The sequence below is a fragment of the Bubalus kerabau genome, chromosome 8 (genome assembly GCF_029407905.1).
Source record: "Bubalus kerabau isolate K-KA32 ecotype Philippines breed swamp buffalo chromosome 8, PCC_UOA_SB_1v2, whole genome shotgun sequence".
Taxonomy (NCBI): domain Eukaryota; kingdom Metazoa; phylum Chordata; class Mammalia; order Artiodactyla; family Bovidae; genus Bubalus; species Bubalus kerabau.
The window spans coordinates 46,923,361-46,939,228 of record NC_073631.1 but is presented as its reverse complement, the minus strand read 5'-3'; the positions used below and the strand labels follow the sequence as shown (position 1 = coordinate 46,939,228).

Sequence of the window (15,868 nt, the reverse complement as noted above, 5' to 3'; positions counted from 1 at the left end):
TTTTGTATAGTTTTCTGTATAGAGCTTTCACATTTCTTGTTAAATGTATTTCCATATTTTTATCTTTCCCATTGTTGTTATGAATCAGATCTCTTCTTCAATATGTTTTAAAACTTCTTAGTCTGATTAATTTGGAAACCTATACTTTTATAAATTTATTTTATAAATGGTTACTTTACTGCATTATAAAATTATTTTTCATGTAGGCATTTATATCAGCTGCAAGTAATGACTATTTCTCTGTCTTTGCCATATATACACATCAGTTTCTGTCTAAATGCATCGGTATATATTTTCTGATTTATATTTTAGATTCATACCTATCACTCTTCCCCACCTTATTTCTGATTTTAATGGGAATTCTTCTAGAGTTCCATAATTAAAATATGGTGCCAGCTATTTGTTTGAAATTAGTGCTTAAGGGATAATAAATTCTCAATAGTTAGTACTAAGTCTGTAACTGTTGTTGTCTGACTCTAGCCAACATGGCAGGAGACAGAGTAGAATAGTGAAAAGAGGATGAACCCTGAAGTCACCATGAATTTGAACCCTTGCTTTTCTCCTTAGAACACAGACTCTCTGACACATATCTATTTCATAGGATTATCAGAAGATTAATTGAGATAACATATTCCAGGCTCCTAGTGTACTGTTCTGGCATATATTGTTATTATGCACAATCTAAACACTATCGTTTAGATTTTCAGATATTCCCAAAGATTTCTTTGCAATTATAACTAATATTTTATTCATCTATATATTAATTACATTCATCTATTGTTCTCAAAATACACAACACTTCTCAAAATGCTCAAAATAAGGGTATTCTCTGTAAAAATTAAATAACCACTTTGATGAAATACCAATCAATGTTGTATCTCTTTTCCTCTGTAGAAAAGAATATAGTCTCTAAGTTTGGTGAGAATATCAGAACATATTCAAAGTATCTTTGTAATATGTTCTAGGAAATTTTGTTCCTTTATGCTTTCTTTTTAAACTAGTCAATATAGTATATTCTAATTCTGTGGTATAGGTCTCCAGCACTGCAGGCAGACTCTTTAAACATCTGAGCCACAAGGGAAGCCCAATGTTGACTATATGGATGATTAAATATATATTATAATTTTGATTATTATAAGATATAATTATATAGGATACCAGGGAAGCACATAATATATAATTATAATATATATATAGAAACTATAATATTACTGAAATAAATTAATGGCCTTTAAAGTATTTTAGGTCAACACTCTTGGATATCTAAATTCTGATACTTCTGATTATCAAGAAATATATATAACCTTTTAAAGAAAATTTCCAAACCTACATTAAAGTAAAGAAAATAATATAGGAACCCCCAAGAACCCAAAACTTAGTTTCAGCAATCATCAATTCATCCCTCACTCATTTCCCATATCACTTAACTGCTGATTACTGTAAGGCAAATCCCTAATATCAAAGCAATTTTGTTCATAAATATTTCATTAGGTATCTCTAAAAGACAAAAAATCCCTTAAAATGTAACCATGATGCCATTATCATATTTCCTCAACCAAGAAAAATTACTTGATATATTAGCTATCCAGTCAGTTCATACTTCTCTGTTTTACATAATTTTAAAGTTATCATGCAGTTATAAAACAACTGGATACATAGTTATGTTTGATTGATTTACTCTGTTTTCAGCTTTTAGGAAATGATTTTAATTTTATAATTAAGGTACTATACTGCTCTAAATCATGTCTATAAAACAAAGTATTCAAACAATTATTGCTTCTATCACTAGCTCCTTGCCTGTTTTCTCTTCTTACAGTACAATTCTATTTTAAAGTTTATTTGTCCTTTATATTTATTAATGTGTCTCTTTATACATAGTAGAGCATCTGGATTTTAGGAAGACTTGTGCTTTTGTTATAATAGTTACCTTTATATTCATACCATTACATAATAGCATTTCTCCTTTTTTCTAATTATTTTTGACTACTGTTGTTTGGTTTCACACTATAAGTGATTTCAAATTATTCAAATTATTCTAATCTCATCTTCTTCCTCTTACCGGCCTCACAGCATCAACTTGGCACAGTGTCCTTCCATAAGTATCGCCCACCCCTACATGGTCTTTTATGCCTGCCAACCTGTACTACCTTTAGTTCTCTAGATGTGTTGCACGCTATCTCCATGCTATCAGCAAGATTATGCTACTTATTCCTGAGCCTCCCTAATTCATTTAAAAATGAGTAACAGAATAGGATTGTGATCAAATTCCTACAAAGCCTCCTAAGAACTTTGTGACCTTTTTCAAGTTTCTCAAGCATCTTCAGTTTTGCTTTATTTTTAAATTTTAGATAGGAATATTTATTTCATAGGGTTATTGTGATGACGAAATAACATACATAAAGCACCTAACATAACAATCTCTCAATAAAAACTGTCAAAAAGAAGAATTATTAATTTGTACTTTTTGTATATTTTCTTTCATCAGTATTCTTGGGCTTCCCTTGTGGCTCAGCTGGTAAAGAATCTGCCTGCAATGCAGGAGACCTGGGTTCCATCCCTGGGTTGGGAAGATCCCCTGGAGAAGGGAAAGGCTACCCAGTCCAGTATTCTGGCCTGGAGAATTTCATGAACTGCATAGTCCATGGGGTCACAAAGAGTCGGACACAACTGAATGACTTTCACTATGGTGTGGTTCCATTTCATAAATATTGATATTTATTGAATAAATTCATTTGATGATTTACCCATTTATTTAATAAATACTTATTGAATGACTGCTATTTGCTAAGCACTCGCATGAATGTTTCATCTCACTTACTCAGCAGGTATTTGTGAGTTCCATATGAACTAGACCTTGGAAACATAGTGATGGGAAAGATGAGCATGGTCCCTAGCTTAATGGAATTTTTAGTCTTTTGTAAGTCATAAATTATGCTCTTTCAAATCCCAGGGATGGGAGCCTGGTGGGCTGCCATCTATGGGGTCGCACAGAGTCGGACACAACTGAAGCAACTTAGCAGCAGCAGCAGCAGCATGCTCTTTCTGAATCTATATTTTTGTCCCAAAGATCCCCTTCTTAGAATCCCTAGGGTTCCACTGCTTGACTTGCCTGGAAATAATTTTCTCATTTGACTACATTACTCAGTGTTTACTTCTTATTTGGCTCAAACCTCAACTAAAATGATAACTGCTAGGGTAAGTTGTTCAGAATTTATCTGCAACTTTCTTACAAATTATAATTTGCTATTTTGTCAAAGCTTATAATGTACAAAGCCAAAAAGATAGCTGCTAGGATAATGTTTGTAGATAAGGAAAAGCTCTTTATTTTAACTGAACGTTTCCTGTTTTTCAGCCCTCTCCTCCAAAATTGAGCCAATTGACACATTTTTTTTCACATTTTTCTCAGAACCTTTTTAGCTTAATTTTTTTCCATGGTGTATAAAGTTTTAATAAACTGAATAAAATATATTTCAATATCCAAATAATAAAGTATCTCAATTTGAATATTTTTAAAATATTAGTCAAAAGTATCAGAATCATATTTAATTTTTTCATAAAATTATCAGAAACTAAAATGGAAAAACAGTAAGAAAATCTCAGAAATTTTAAAGCATTAAGTTTTAAACTTCTGATATAGTTATGTGTGTTTGTGTATGTGTATTAATAAAGCATGAAACAAAGCAGCGTTCCAATGTTAAATGCCTACTACTACAGGTCGTAAAGGCAACAAGTGAAACAGCCTGGGTGTTAGTACATTGTACATACATTGAAAGGGTAGGGTAGACTGGGCTCCTTTTAAAAGGGGGAAACCTCTTTTATTACTTCTGAAAGTCAGTCTCTGCTAAATGCCAATTGATTATTGTAATGTTAGAATATGAATCCAGTGTCATCAAATCCAAAGTTTTTTCAAGAGAAGCTGGAAATTTAGTTTTTATGCCAAAATCTACAAGTTTTTAGATGGTACCAGCTAATTTTCTAATTTTAAAAACTGTACATACTAAAAATATCTGCAGATTTATACTTTTGACTGCTGTGTGCTAAAGTTGCTTCAGGCATGTCTGACTCTAGCAACCCTATGAACTGTAGCCCACCTGGCTCCTCTGTCCATGGGATTCTCCAGACAAGAATACTGGAGTGGATTGCCATTTCCTTCTCCAGGGGATCTTCCCAACCCAGGGACAGAATCTGAGTCTCTTACGTTTCCTGAATTAGCAGGTGGAATTTTTACCACTAGCACCACCTGGGACTGCTAGTTTGCAATATTTGGAGTAAAATACACTGCTGTGACATGGATTCAGGTCCATCTCACATATTTTAAGAGATATGGGCAGTATCTTACCTACTTTTCCTGATTAAGAAATATGTAGAAATAGTTACCAGTCCCTAAATTTTACAACCTATCAAGGATAACTGGAAATGTGGCATTTCCATGAAATGAGGCTCTTCATGTTTGCCAGAAAGCACATTAAAATATTTTGTAATCACTGATTTAGTGTACTAGAAACAGCTGTGTTTGGTGAAGTGTTTGTTAAAATCTACTTTTTAAACTTTTTTTCATGTATTTTTATCTTACTTTGCTTGGGTATCAAAGTTGGTATCAAGTGAAAAAGTTTTAAAATTATACTTGGTGACATTATATGGTTTTCTCTTCTTTTTTCAAAACTAAAAACTATGTCTTCAAATATCATAAAAAAACAGACTTCTTAGCAAACTGTGTTAATTTCTGAACATTCCACCCTTTTCTGAGGAAATCCCAGAATAGGCTGTTTTATAATTACCATGAGCAATTGCTATCCATTGGTTACCACTGAAGTTACAGTATTTCAAGAAATCTATAAAGTGACTAATTGGTTCATATAAGTACATAACAAAAGATTCTGAGGATCTAACTTTCAGTTTAAGTATAACACATTATAATACCCATTTAGTTATAAAAATTCTATTATCTTTCCCTTTAAAGAGTTTTTGTTAGGATTCAAACATTCAGGTATTGGATTGTATGCTTTATTCATGGATTTTAATATTTCTGGTACTTAAATTTGACCTAACAGTCTACAGAAGTCTGAGTAATTATGGGCTGAGCTATGCATCCTTGGAAGTAGATCAGGTTGAGTTGAGGACTTTCCCCCAGTGACAAGCTGCCAGGAGAAAATGTTTGACAGTTTTTCTATTCAAAGGCTAATATTCCATTCCAACCTGTATGGGGAGTGTGCATTCCACATACAATCAACCAACCATAAATCCTCTACAAATAATACCAGCTTATATCCTCTTAACTTTTATACACACTTGCCCACATGCACATACACATACACACACATGTACGCACACCCTTCAAGCTGTTGGTGTTCCTTCTAGATTGACTTTTTTATATTATTTCGGTGAGGTCCTTTATCCTTTTGGCCCAATTCACATGTGTATATGGAGAGGACAGGTCATATATTGAGATAAAACAACAAGTTTTAATGATTGCCCTCTATTTTCATGGTTAATTATTTTACTGATATGTGCAACCTCTCATGCCACACCCCTATCGGCCAGATGCTGATGGATTCTTGAGGCATGTGCTGAGCACCTGCTGTGTGCTAGGTTCTTGAGACATCAGAATGATTTCCACCTTCAGAGAGCTTCCCATCTGGTGGACAGACATCTGAGCATAATTTCAACATTAAAGATAAGCACTCTATTTGAGGAATGTGTGAGCTATAGTAACATCACCATGAAATATTTCTACTGTTCAGCAGGTTCTAGATATCTGGGCTATATCAAGTGAATAAAAGAGTGCGAGATATTCTGCTTAACAGAAACATCTATATAACACATAGGAAAGCTTACAGCAGGTTTTAAGGACTGGCCTATATTTTCATGGTTAATAATTTTACTCATCAAAATCAAATAGCTTCTGCACACTAGAAATAAACAATCCAAAGATGAAATTGCAAAAACAACTCCACTTACAATAGAATCAAAAGGATTAAAATACTTTGGGATAAAATGAACAAAATTTAAATGGCTCGCCCAAATATGTTGCCAGGATTTAAAGCTCCCCTACCAGGAGATTAGCAAGAATGCAACTCAAACATCCTCATATTCTGCTCCTGAGTTTCCATTTCATGGTATTAATGAGGAAGTTGCAAGCTGTCACTTCGGGGTTTTGTTCTTTTCCAAACAACGCTTCTTCGGTTAGCAATGAAAAGCTTCACTGTCCATCACAATCTGCCTGCTAGAAGGGGAAGTGGAGGACGCTGCCACAGAGCACGCTCAGCTGGCACCGGGGCTTCCCAGATGCCTCTCTGGTAAATGCACTGTTATTTATGAACACCGGGAAGAGCAGTGTGGGCAAATGCATCTTCAAAACAGGAAGGTGGGCACCAAATGTCCCAAGTTTCTTTGTTGTGGGAAGTGGCTATATCCTCTATCTGTAACCTCATAGCCCAGAGCTGGAGGAATTGGCTGCCGGCCAGGTGAGGGGGAGGAGTCCTTAGCACAAAGAGGACCCTGAAAGGTGGGAGCTGCAGCAGAGAGTAGCCAGGTCCAGGGACCCAGCCAACGTGCTCCAGGCTCCCCACTTTACAGTGATGGCTCCTTGGGCTGCACTCTGTGATCTGCATAGTGAGATGAATAATTGACCATCTTTTATACATTTGTAACCCTTGTGTGAGAGATGGGTCCCAGCTCCACTTTCGATCTCTCCCTGCTTAAAGGCACTCCAGGTCTGTAAAGGTGCCCTAGAGGTGGGGCCCCTGCATGTAAATGAATGCAAACTGATTGGTCAGAGTCAGCAGGCAGCACAGTTCTTCCTGCCCCGCCCCCACACAGCCATTCCTGCCCCCACCCCTACTCTTCTGGTTCCTGTTTTTGTGATTTTAGTCATTCGTGGTTTTAACTGTTTCCTAACTCCATTATGTTCTGACTATCGTGTAAATACCCCTCAGGACTCTGGCCCAGTTAGCTTCTTTACTCTTAACCATTAGTTTGTCCTTTGAAGTTCGGAAAGAGGAATCTGGGTTTTAATCTGGTTCATTTCCTGCCTCCTGGGCTCACAGCCACTCCAACCTGCTATCCTCTTTTCCCATGATCTTTGGAAGTAGGGGGAAAATCATTTAAACAAAGGATAAATGATTGTTAAAATTCCAAGCAACTGCAGTTTCTCTGGGACAAATGTATTTTAAAGGAATGTCACTCATTAGCATGTATGTGCTTAGACATGCTTTTTATTTATTTGGCTGTGCATGTTATCTTAAAATTATTGTAACTTAACTTTAAAGTCTTACACAGAGCTAAGCCACCTGCATTACTCACCCACAATGTCCACTGCATTTGATACGTTAACTCTGGGAGGCCCTGTTTGCCACTTGTGGCCTCCCCCGCATTCCTGTGGTCGGCCACCAAAGGAGGAACAAGACAGCTGTGGGGGGCAGTACCAGAGCTCTCTGCTCATCCTGTGAGCCTTGCCAACCACACAGAAGGGAGCAGGGGAGCTGTGGGTGAGGCAGCCTGTGTTGTATGGCAAATTCTCTGCTCTTTGAAGTCTTGTGTTGAGGCCAAGTTACCTGCTCTTGTCCTCCTTTTACACCTGCCCTCTCTGATGGGAAAGTTGGAGTGGAAGTGAATGAATGAACAAGCGTTCTGACAGCCACATCATTGGTTTTAAGATAAGCTTAAGTCAACACAGTGTGAAGAACGTTACCGAGTACTTATAAGATACCAAGCTATGTGCTGGGGCTTAGAGATGAACACCCTAGGATTTCTATCATCAAGGAGTACACAGCCTAACAGGGGCGATATTTAAACATGTGTTGATAATAGTTTACCATGTGCACAATAAGATATATATCTAAATTTAAAGAAGCAGTAGAGAGAAAGAAGTAATCTGCCTGGAAATGAAAGTCAGCCACAGAGGCTGACTGAGATGTTTCAAAAGAAGAATAAGAATTCTCGAAGTGGACAAGAGAGAGAAATTGAAGCTAGGGCAATACAACATACAAAGACATAGTATGAGACGGTATTCGTTTTCTACAGCTCTCATAACCAATTACCATAAACTTGGTGGCTTAAACAACACAAATTTATTATATTCTGTAGGCGAGATGTCCAGTACGGGTCTTGATGGGTTAAAATCAAGGTGTTGATAGGACTGCATTCTTTTCTGGACGCTCTAGGGGAGTATCTGGTTCTCTTCCTGTTCCAGCTTCTAGAAGAAGCCCTTATTTCTTGTCTTGAGGCCCACTTCCTCTGGCAGGTCAAATCCTTCTCACACTTTCAATCTTTTCTTCTTCTTCCATTTCATGTACCTAACTCAGCCAAGAAACATTCTCTGCTCTGAAGGACTCATGTGATTAGACTAGACTCAGTCAGATAATCCACAATAATGTCCTCATCTTAAAGTCTGTATCTGCCAAGTCCCGTTTACCATAAAAAGTAACATATGTACACATAATAGGGATTATGATGTGGACATCTTGGGATTGGGGGAGGGGCATCATTCTGCCAACCACAGGACATGTTCTAGAAATGAAATGGTCACAGTAGGTTTAGAAGGAGAAGAGCCAAGTTTGGAGAGGGTGGCAATCTCCAGATAACCAAGGCCCTTGTATACCAAGTAGAGTAACTTAGACTTCACCCTGAAAGTGATAGGATCCTTTGAAGGGTTTTAAGCAAGGTGAAAATTGTATTTTAAGACACAGGCATTCTTCCCCAACTGGCTATGCCTCAATAGGATTGACCTCTCCCTGGGGAAAGGTACGAAAATTGTGTTTTAGATAGAGCACTCTGCTGGCAGCTAGAAGGAGATTCAAGGGGACACAACTTGAAGTCAGGAAAGTGCTTAGTTATCTACTGCCACATTCTCAAAAACAAGTGATGAAGACTTGTGTACAGCACTAAATAGATTCTGTCTATTCTATGAAACTATCTGACATATCTAGTTTAACAGAATCTATGAATGAAATGCCCCATAATATCAAATTTCTCTCTTAAAAAATGGTCACAGTATATGAATGTTGATATTCTATCATTTAAGTAAATCACTTATTCTAAATGTTAGAGGAAGATGTTTATCACTGTCTAACACTTAATTCCCATAGTCTTGAATGGCTCTTGCCCAAACAAAGTCCTAGTTTGTCCAATAACAGTAGCCTGCAGGCTCCTCTCTTTGAGAGTCATTGGCATACAGGCAGGTTCAGACTATACAGGTAGTTCAGACTAGGTACAGTGGATAAGTTTTAAAAGAAAAAAGGTCATATCAAAAGCACGGGTAACACCAACTTTCAAAAAGTGGGTGAGAAAAAAAACAGAAGAATTAGGAAAGAACCATGAGACCATATGCCACAGGAACCAGAGGAGAGAGTTCAAGAACAATGAACTGTCAGAAGTCAATAGTAATAAATGTCATAAGATTATCATGTATAATAAGGACAGAGGGGTGTTTGAATTTAATAATTAAGGTCACTAAGGCTCCACTTCTAATCAAGATGGACTAACAGAAACTAGATTTACCCTCTTTACCTTAAACAACTAAAAAATGGACCAAATCAGGTGAAACAATGGTTTCCAGACTTTGAACAATAGCATAGGGCAGTGATCCCTTGGAATAGGTAAATAAATGAGTTGAGAACTATCAGTTCAGTTCAGTTCAGTCGCTCAGTCGTGTCCGACTCTTCGCGACCCCATGAATTGCGGCATGCCAGGCCTCCCTGTCCATCACCAACTCCCGGAGTTCACTCAGACTCATGTCCATCTGTGAGTCGGTGATGCCATCCAGCCATCTCATCCTCTGTTGTCCCCTTCTCCTCCTGCCCCCAGTCCCTCCCAGCATCAGAGTCTTTTCCAAAGAGGCAACTCTTCACATGAGGTGGCCAAAGTGTTGGAGTTTCAGCTTTAGCATCATTCCTTCCAAAGAAATCCCAGGGCTGATCTCCTTCAGAATGGACTGGTTGGATCTCCTTGCAGTCCAAGGGACTCTCAAGACTCTTCTCCAACACCACAGTTCAAAAGCATCAATTCTTCAGCGCTCAGCCTTCTTCACAGTCCAACTCTCACATCCATACATGACCACTGGAAAAACCATAGCCTTGACTAGACAAAACTTTGTTGGCAAAGTAACGTCTCTGCTTTTGAATATGCTATCTAGCTTGGTCATAACTTTCCTTCCAAAGAGTAAGCGTCTTTTAATTTCATGGCTGCAATCACCATCTGCAGTGATTTTGGAGCCCCAAAAAATAAAGTCTGACACTGTTTCCACTGTTTCCCCATCTATTTGCCACGAAGTGATGGGACCGGATGCCATGATCTTCGTTTTCTGAATGTTGAGCTTTAAGCCAACTTTTTCACTCTCCACTTTCACTTTCATCAAGAGGCTTTTGAGTTCCTCTTCACTTTCTGCCATAAGGGTGGTGTCATCTGCATATCTGAGGTTACTGATATTTCTCCCGGCAATCTTGATTCCAGCTTGTGTTTCTTCCAGGCCAGCGTTTCTCATGATGTACTCTGCATATAAGTTAAATAAGCAGGGTGATAATATACAGCCTTGACGTACTCCTTTTCCTATTTGGAACCAGTCTGTTGTTCCATGTCCAGTTCTAACTGTTGCTTCCTGACCTGCATACAGATTTCTCAAGAGGCAGGTCAGGTGGTCTGGTATTCCCATCTCTTTCAGAATTTTCCACAGTTTATTGTGATCCACACAGTCAAAGGCTTTGGCATAGTCAATAAAGCAGAAATAGATGTTTTTCTGGAACCCTCTTGCTTTTTCCATGATCCAGTGGATGTTGGCAATTTGATCTCTATAATTGCCCCATTTTACTACTTACGAGAGTGTTTCTCCAAGTGATAACAGAGGGAGGGGATTCCAAACAGAGCCAGCTGGCCTTGCTGATTTGACAGATAGAGTTTGGGGTTCAGGGAGGCCACGTTGGCTAAGTTATGCAGGTGAGGTGAAGGGAGAGTTGCACAGGGAGAGAGAGAGAGAGAGAAAGAGCACTCCAGAAATCTGCTGAGGAATGCTGATTAGTGCATGCATGTGAGGACTGTGCTGAGGCTGGAAAAGAACCCCCAGAGAGACTGGCATAGAACAATACCTGGAGCTCACACAGAGCCAAGAATAGTTCATTAGATTAGAAGACCTCTTGACACAGTAGAAGTGTATTGATTCAGGAGTGGGGCCAAATTAGCCCAGAAAGAAAGATCATTCTAGACTTCCTCAATGAAGTTTCAAAGCAAGCCTTGAAAGGATCAAACTATTTCCAAGTAAGTTAACTGTGACTCATAAAGTCCCAAAATATTTAAAGGAATACTGCGCCCCCCCCCAAATCCATTCACAACAGTGTAAAAATCACAATGCCTGTTGTCAAATCAAACATTAGTAGGCATGCAGAGAAGCAGGAAAATGTGACCTATAATGAGAAAAACCAATAATGGAGTAGACACAAAAACAGAATGAGTAGAAAAGGACAATAAAACAGCTACTGCACACGCTTTGAATGTAGGGGGAGAGAGGAGAGCATGAACATAATGAGAGAGCAGCAGTTATAAAAGACCCAAACCAAACTTCTAAAGATGAAAACACAACATTTGAGGTGAAAAGTTCACTGGATGGGACTAACAGCAGATTAGATACTAAAGAAAAAGAGATGAGTGAGGTTTTAGATATAACAATAGAAACTATCCAAAATGAAACATAAAAGACTAGAATACAAAAATGAACAGAACATCAGTGATCTGTGGACATCAAGTGGCCCAACATGTTTAATTAGAATCCCAGAAGGAGACGAAAAGGGGACAGAAAAAAAATATCTGAAGAAATAACACTTGAATTTTTTTCCAAATTTGATGAAAACTGTAAACCCACAGATTGAAAACACTGAACAAATCTCAAGCCAAAGAAAACCACACCAAGACATATCCTAAACAAATTATTGAAAAACAGTGACAATGAGAAAAATATCAAAATCAGCCAGAGAAATAAGGAAATCATCAGTCAGTTTACCAATCTGGTGATACAGTGGCAGCCTGATCACTATGGATTGGTGAGTGACTGGAAGGTAAGAGAGTGGAGATAAAGGGCAGAGCCAACTCTTCTAAGAAAAAACTGAAATGAAAGAGAAAGAAAGAAAGAAAGGGGCAACTAAATGGGAGCATCGCATTCAAGGTATGTTTTGTTTGTTTTTATAAGATAGAGGAGCAAATTTATAGGTTGAGGATAATGTTAATGATAATAATAATAAAATAACTAACATTGATAAAGCCCTTCTAGATACTATGCTACTGCTGCTGTTAAGTCGCTTCAGTCATGTCCGACTCTGTGCGACCCCATAGATGGCAGCCCACCAGGCTCCCCCATCCCTGGGATTCTCCAGGCAAGAACACTGGAGTGGGTTGCCATTTCCTTCTCCAATGCATGAAAGTGAAAAGTGAAAGTGAAGTAGCTTAGTCGTGTCCGACTCATCGCAACCCCATAGACTGCAGCCTACCAGGCTCCTCTGTCCATGGGATTTTCCAGGCAAGATACTATACTCAATACCTTATGTATATTGATTCCTTTGGTCTTCACTACAGCTTTATGAGGGCTTCCCTTGTGGCTCAGCTAGTAAAGAATCCACCTGCAATGCAGGAGACCTGGGTTTGATCCCTGGGTTGGGAAGATCCCCTGGAAAAGAGAAAGGCTACCCACTCCAGTATTCTGGCCTGGAGAATTCCATGGACTATATAGTCCATGGGGTCACAAAGAATTGGACATGACTGAGCAACTTTCGGAGAAGGCAATGGCACCCCACTCCAGTACTCTTGCCTGGAAAATCCCATGGGCGGAGGAGCCTGGTGGGCTGCAGTCCATGGGGTCGCTACAAGTCGGACACGACTGAGCGACTTCACTTTCACTTTTCACTTTCATGCATTGGAGGAGGAAATGGCAAGCCACTCCAGAATTCTTGCCTGGAGAATCCCAGGGATGGGGGAACCTGGTGGGCTGCCGTGTATGGGGTCGCACAGAGTCGGACACGACTGAAGTGACTTAGCAGCAGCAGCAGCAGCGGAGCAACTTGCACTTTCACAGCTTTATGAAATGGGGCTATTTTTGTTTCTCTTTTATAAATGAGGTACAGATGGATTAAATATTACTCCAAATTACAGGGTTAAAATGTAGCAGAGCTGGACTTCAAACCAAAGTCCACTTGTAATGTACTTGACTTGTATGTGTTGACCCAGCAAAGAGGGGAAGCAGAGGTTATTATAAAGGCAAGAAGGTATAACTGTTGCCTAGGAAGGGGTAGGAGATACATATTTGAGAGCACATGTGGATGGGTGAGACATGACCAACAGGAAAGGAAGACTTCATATGTGAGATCTGGGGAAAGAAATTAAGGCTGTGTGTAAGTGTAGGTAAATAGATTTGTTGATGACTTTAGGTGGCCAAGTTTGCTTGGTGAATGTGTTAGGTTAGGTGTACAGAAAAGCTAAAACTTGATATGACAACCAAGGGGAGAAGTCAAACAAAATGAGTGATGAATTGTTGTTGACAGTTTGATTGCATTGGAGCTACATCTAATAGCTATGTTCTTTATTTCTAGCAGTGAAAGGGAGAGGGTGAGAGAGAAATAAGGATGGTAAATATTTATCCTACCTCCCAAAACATGGCAGCTATTTCTCAGGATGAGACCACCAGTAGGTAATGTCAAAGAAGCAACAAGAATAGAGCAGGTTAATAACCATGGTCACCTTGGTTGCCCTACAGACACCCACACAGACACCTAATTGTTTCCTCATGCTGACCCCCTTCTAGATAAGTCCACTTGGTAAAAGCTCTTACTGAGCTATTAGTTTCCTTGGAAAGTCCTAAAATTTCAATTTTTGAAATTTTTTCCATATTATTACATGTCATCTATGAATCATGAATTCTTGTTACTTTTAGCTCTATAGTAAATGTTTCCTTCCAATCTCAATTACCAACAAGGCAATTCAGAAACACAAGAATCTATTGTGAAACCATATTTATGAACTTCTGACATTATATCTAACCTTTTGTTGTATATACTCTTTGACAACTTAAGATTGGGCTTTATGCTCTATTTCTTAGAGCATGCATTTTTAAAACATGACAAACTTGGTTTCTGTACCAAGTTGTGTCATGCAGGGTGAAAATGCAACTGTCTTTTCCAGGTTTATGTTTACAGACAAATAATTTCATCTACTAGAACTGAATCTTTTTCTTTTTAAAATTGTATTTATATTTATTTATTCAATTTCTTTTTGGCTGTGCCAGGTCTTTACGCGGTGGGGGCTTTTCTCTAGTTGTGGCGTGCAGGCTTCTCATTGTGGAGGCTTCTCTTGTGGAGCACGGTCTCCGGGGCCTTAGGTTCAGTAGTTGCAGCTCCAGGCTCTAGAGCACAGGTTCAGCAGTTGTGCTGCAGGGACGAAGCTGCTCTACACTAAGTAGGATCTTCCTGGACCAGGGATAGAACCTTTGTCTCCTGCATTGGCAGGCGGATTCTTTACCACTGAGCCACGAGGGAAACCCGACTCTTTTTAAGAGAGATTTGTGTTTAGTAGAATAGACCATAGTAAGATAGTAGACCATAGTAAGATAGCTTATCAGTGCTTTTTCTGAACATCTATGATTTAACCTTTTCCAAGTTATGCAGAAACTACAAACACATATCACTAGTGTTGCCCTGTTAGCTTTCTTCCAGATTCTGGATACCAAAGGTAATCTGGCTGGTGGAGTGATGTAAATAGCAAATAGAAGAAGAAACCTGTCCACCTTCTTGCTTTTTCTGTGGTCATAAAACCTGCCAACAGGCATCCATGGCTGACCTGCCATCAGGCTTCAAACTACTGCTGTTTCAGATGAGACTCAAGTTAGGGAAAACTCAGCTGAGTTTTCAGTAAGTCTGAGCTAGAATTTGGCTGCATCTGCCACTACGATCTGATCACAGTATTCTCCAGTTTGAAATTCTGTTCTGACTTCCTATTGCTTATAGCAATTATTTTCAAGCATATTTTAACTTTTTGTTATTAGAAGTAATATGTATCCATTTGGAGAAAATTATGAAATATAGATAAACAAAAATAAAAATATAAAAACTATACATTCTTATTACCCAAAGAACATAATTTAAAAAAAAATCTTAGTTCTTAACCTACATCTATGCCTTATTGATTCTCTATCTGATGAACTGTCATCATATCTAATTCTTTAAATGTGATTTTTGTTTCATTTTTGAACATATTATAATAGCTGCTTTGAAGTCTTTAAGTCCAACACTTACACACCCCAAAGCAGTTTCTGACTTTTTTTCTTTGCATATCTCAGGATTTTTTGTTGAAAAACTGGACATTTTGGATAACACTGGGGCAAGTCCAGATTCTGATCCTCTCCAGGCTTCTTCCTGTTGCTGTTTAGTCTTTGTTATTGTGCAGCCTCTGATGTCTCTGTGTAGATAATCTTTCCTTGTTTTTGTTGTTAAGCTTGGCTTCTTGGGTTGGGGGTGCTCCATAGCTTGGTCAACCACTGGTTGGTCAGAGATTGTATTTAAGCCTCCCGAGCCAGTAAATATTTCAAGGTTTCTTTCTTTTCCATTCAATCTGTATGTGGCTTGAGGACTGCTTTCAAGGTTCAGGGAGTTTACATATCTGCCCCGCCTTTAACTCAGGGACCTTGGAAGTATCCTCTCTGGTTCCTCCTCACAGGTCACAGCCTTAAGCTTTTCCGCAGCCTTCTGGACCACCGGTATCAAGTGTGATATTAGCAGGGCCCTCTTTGACTCTTTCTGGCCCCGATTTCTTTGTTAAAACTTCTGCTGGTCTGCCTCCACTGGTATCACTAAGCTATTAGCCTCCTTTTACTGTTAATTCTTGTGATAACTATTCTTTT

General features: G+C 38.6%; 1 protein-coding gene across 1 annotated transcript in view; it reads left to right on the top strand.

The window, feature by feature from the left end:
• The window catches only part of CCDC146 (coiled-coil domain containing 146), a 107,892-nt gene that overhangs the window by 49,770 nt on the left and 42,254 nt on the right, over positions 1-15,868 (top strand). The window lies entirely within an intron of this gene.